At 40.7% G+C, this 4,835-nt stretch overlaps 1 pseudogene; it reads left to right on the plus strand.

Annotated features, from left to right (window-relative positions):
- Positions 1–2,148: 2,148 nt before the first annotated feature.
- On the plus strand, positions 2,149–3,803 carry LOC114048092 (annotated as a pseudogene).
- Positions 3,804–4,835: the final 1,032 nt, after the last annotated feature.

Below are 4,835 nucleotides of genomic sequence, written 5' to 3' on the forward strand. Positions count from 1 at the left end.
TTTTAAAATTATTTTAAAGCACAATAATCAATAAATTGTGTTGAAAATATACTACTGGAAAATAATTCTTGTTTTAACTGTGTTGAACTGAAACAGTGCACAAGAATGAAAATAACAAAAAAATATACATCCTTCTCTCTTCTGTTCATTAATACTAGAATGTTTTGTATCTTTACAGACAAGGAGAATCATGGCACTACTTCTCTACAGAGAAGGCAGGAGAAATTCCCATTTTTTTTTTGTTTTGTTTTGTTTTTACCATGAAAGAAAAAAATTTGGGGGGGCAATATCTATTACAGTTCTTATCTCAAACCTAGGAAAGTATAAGAGTATTGGTTTATCACAAACTAATAGACAAATATTTAATTTGATTCTACTATTTTGTAATCTTTTAAAGCCAGGAGCAAATTTTAAAAAATATACTTTCTACCTTTCTTTTCCACTTATCCAAGGTAGCTTTCTTGTCATGGGAAGTGATTTGGGGATCATACAATTTTTGTGTATAGCTTTAGCTACTGAGCTATATGAAATTAGCTACAAACTCTTTAAATGCTAAGACCTCCTCTGAAGGCAGTCATATATTATAACTGAAGGTATATAAGGTTTTGATTGTCTCAATCATCTGATAATATTTCCATGAATTATAGACCCAGAGAGAAGAAAAAGGAGAAACAGGAAATGGAAAGGAAAAAGATGAGAAAGAAGAGAAAGAAAGAAGAGAGGTTGATAACTATCCCCTTTCCCCACTCCTACCCTGCCCCCCACACACAATTCTTCTAATCAGTTTTGGGAAATAACTGCCTGGATTAGAAAGTGAGTCAATTCTCAGCTTTCCCCAGATCCTCAGCTTCATTCCATCTAATAACCTACCATGATGTTACATCTGTAAAAAACAAAAAGGAGGAATATTCTGCCATCTGCTTTGCCACCATTTTTTATCTAACAACATTCCCTTTTTTACCTCTTACTCAGCAGAGTAATAAAATCAATATTATCCTTGCTATTGGAAAAAGAAAAAGTGTGACAATCTACTGCCCTATTTTCAAACACACCTCCCTGCCCCACACATACAGAGTCAAAATATCAATGACTGCTTCTGACCAAAACTCTCCTTCTTGGCTATCATTTTCCAATTTAGGTTACATCCACTTTGGAATGTAAGCTCCTAGAAGCGAGGACTGTAACACTTGCATATTTGTGTCCATTTACCTCACATGATGCTTGGTACATAGTAGGCACTTTATAAATGTTTGTTGAAATGTTGGTCCAAGTAATACACTGAGTATCAAACAGGACCAGCATTGTACATCTGCATTGCCACTCATCCCAGTATACACTAACTATTCCTTGCAGTTTACAGATTACAATCACACTAAGACTTTTGAAACAACTTGTATTTTTAAACTAGGGGGACATGTGGGTGTGCTTATAGGCAGCTCAGAATAAGCTAATGCATAAGAAGTTAAAAATTAAGGGGGATAAATAATGCAGAATGATAATAGAAATAAGCTTCTAATAATATAGTATATTCATTAAATAATAGGATTTGTGACTGGGATATATTTGGATATCTAGTACAAAGAAAAGTAAAAATGGCAGGGCATGATGGAGTGCTTAATGCTCCAATACCATAACATCTGAAATTAGCTTCCTTTAAAAAACAGGAGATACTATATCAACCATACTCCTGGCAGTATATCAGTGGCCACTATGTAAATGAAGGAAGTATGGCAGTTATTATGTGACTCACCCCCATTGTTTCTGAGACATCACTCAAGGCCAGCCACAGGCAAAAGCGTGAAGTTGGAGAAATTTATTTTTGGATCCCCTTATTTCCTCTCTCCACTCTCTCTCCCCACCACACTCTTTCTATATTTGCCTTTGATTCTTCTGTGTTGGATCACAATGTTCTTTTCTTGCTACATTCTCTCCTGCCAGGGAGAAAAGTCATCTAATAAACTTATTTAAATGAAATTTGAATGTGTTTTTTAGTTTATTTATTTCTCATAAATTTGAATTTTAAAAGAGTTATTCAAAGAGAGAACAATGAGTAGTAATAGAGCCTAGCAAGGAGACTACTGCATAGTATATAAGAAATAAACAAATAAGCAAACAAGCAAGCAAGCAAACAAACAAACAAAAAAAAGAATGAATTGGGATGAAAATACCTCTTCCACTATCAGTAAGCAAGTTTGGGGGGGAGGGCAGAGGCTGAGGCGGCGCCGCTGTCTCTCCCTAGGGGCTGCTGTAAGAGCTGCAGGGACCAAGCCGGAACCTTCCGGCAGGTCGGCCGGCGGCAATACCTTTGAAGTCTAGGCTGCGGCAGCGGCAGCAGCTCTTCGGCAGTGTCAGTTACCTTGGTGATCTCCCATTTAAGACAGGAGACAAATTCAGAACACCAGCTAAAACTGGTCTGCCTATTGGATTCTCCTTGCCTGATTGTTTCCGAGCTGTCAGGGAAATACAATATGACTTTTCCTTGGGGGAAAAAAGTGGGCAGAAGACATTAAGAAAATCCAGGAAGCTCAATGGGAAGCTGAGGGAAAGGCTGAAGAAAAAGAATCCAAAGTGAATTCCAAGAGTGGCCCAGAGGTTAACAGTAAAATGGGTTTCTCAAAGACACACTGCTCGACCACAATGCCACCTCCCATTAACCCCATCCTTGCCAGCTTAAAGCACAACAATATTCTCACCCCAACCCGTGTCAGCAGCAGTGCCATAAAACAGAAGGTTCTCAGCCCACCCCATACGAAGGCAGACTTCAACCCTGCTGACTTTGAATGTGAAGAGGATCCATTTGATAACATGGAATTAAAAACTATTGATGAGAAAGAAGAACTGAGAAACATTCTTGTTGGTACAACTGGATCTATTGTGGCCCAGAGCTTAGACAATAACTTACCCAAAGGAGGGTCTGGGTCTGTGGTACAGGACCAGGAAGTCTTGGCATCCCTAGACAGGGTTGCACTGGATTTCAAGCCCCTTTATAAACCCAATGGCTTTATCACACTACCACAGTTAAGTAATTGTGAAAAGATGTCCCTGTCTTCCAAAGTGTCCCTCCTTCCTATCACTGCTGTGAGCAATATCAAGTCTCTTTACTTCCCCAGACTTGACTCAGATGACAGTAAGCAGAAGGCAGCAAAACTTGCAAACACTTCTCACAGCACCACCTGCCTCCCTAATGGCACTTTCTAGAATTCCTTAAAGCCCTGCTCCCAGAACAATGCTAGCGACCTCAATGGATACCTTGGGGTGGGACTTTCAGCTTTAAATTTGGACAGTGGCAAGGAAACACCAGCACTATCCCCCTCATCCCAGCTGCCTTCCTTGTCTGTTTTGTCAGTGTGTACAGAAGAGTCATCACCTCCAAATGCTGATGGTCATGCCTCCCAGTGTCAGGACATCGCAAGAGCCCAACACCCCTAGCTGTCCCCAGGGTTCAAGTACACCAACCTATTCGGACCTGCAAGCACTGTCCCCCAGTGAGTGGCAATGTGTGGAGACAGTGATCAATGTGGGCTACTCCTATGATTGTGTCTTGAAAGCCATGAAGAAGAAAGGAGAAAATATAGAACAGGTTCTTGACTATTTGTTTGCACATGGACAGCTCTGTGAAAAGGGCTTTGATCCCATTCTGGTAGAAGAAGTTTTGGAAATGTACCAGTGTTCAAAGGAAAAGGCAACAGAATTTTAAGGAAATGGGCTTTGAACTGAAAGACATTAAGAAAGTTTTATTATTACACAACAACGACCAGGACAATGCATTGGAAGACCTCATGACTAGGGCAGGTGCCAGCTGAGAACAGGCACCCAGCCCACCTCCACCCTGCCACAGAGCATCTCTCCCTTTGGGAGGCCCCAAGTATTCCCATCAGTCCCTGGAGGCCCTCTCCCCCTCTGGTGGTTTCACACTCTCCTTAGGAAGAAGAGAGAATGTTGTTTTGGGTTTGTTGTTGGGGTGGGAGGGGAAGAGACAGGAAGAGTACTGCTGTACCTTATGGAGACTTATCATCACACATTGGTCTGTGTAAGAGTCTGATCCCTGTGGGAACTGGGAGGAGGAAGGTAAAGCATGAGGAATGTTGGGACTTCTAAGCCCTGCCTCCATGCCACCCATCCAATTAATTTTATTTGCATTTTGAGAAGTGCCCTTTCCAACTTGGCCCTGGTTTTTTCTGGGTGACTATACATATATTCAAGACCAAACTTTGTTGGTGGGTTTTCACCCTTGCCATGAGCAGGAGAGATACAGGGGAGTTCTGGTGTTCCCTCTAAGAGAGACTCAAAGATAGTGCTTCTTTGAATGTCATGTGTTCCACCAAAACATCCCTCACTGTTAGATGGGCTAAACTAAAATCCATATCTAGTGCAATGGAAAGGGTTTTTAGGGTGTTTATTTGATTTTACTTTTTTTTTCCCTCTTAAAAATGAACTCCATATTAGATTCTAACTTAGTGTAACACTGGTTCCTAAACTTTTAAAGACATGAAGAATGCCATTGAGTTTGGGCTCTCTTCTGCCTCCAGGCAGCCATTGTGCTTACTCACACTCAAGTCTTGGCTAATCCTGGATCTTGTTATTTGCAGGGCAAATAACTCCAGCCCTTGACAACCTTCCCCAGGTTTTAAGTCCCCAGTTCTAGGAAACTGTTCAGTTGACACTTTAATATTCAGTGTGAAACAGAAATTTCTTTGGAAGCACTTTCAGATGGGGTTGGGGGAATGAGTCCACAATCCCATTAGCCCAGCCCTAACTCACAATTTTGTTTCAGTTTTACTTTCCACATCATTCTTGGGAAATAGACTCACTACTTTAGAATGATACATTTGGTA

The sequence above is a fragment of the Vombatus ursinus genome, unplaced genomic scaffold (assembly GCF_900497805.2).
Source record: "Vombatus ursinus unplaced genomic scaffold, bare-nosed wombat genome assembly UNPS02014791.1, whole genome shotgun sequence".
Taxonomy (NCBI): Eukaryota; Metazoa; Chordata; class Mammalia; order Diprotodontia; family Vombatidae; genus Vombatus; species Vombatus ursinus.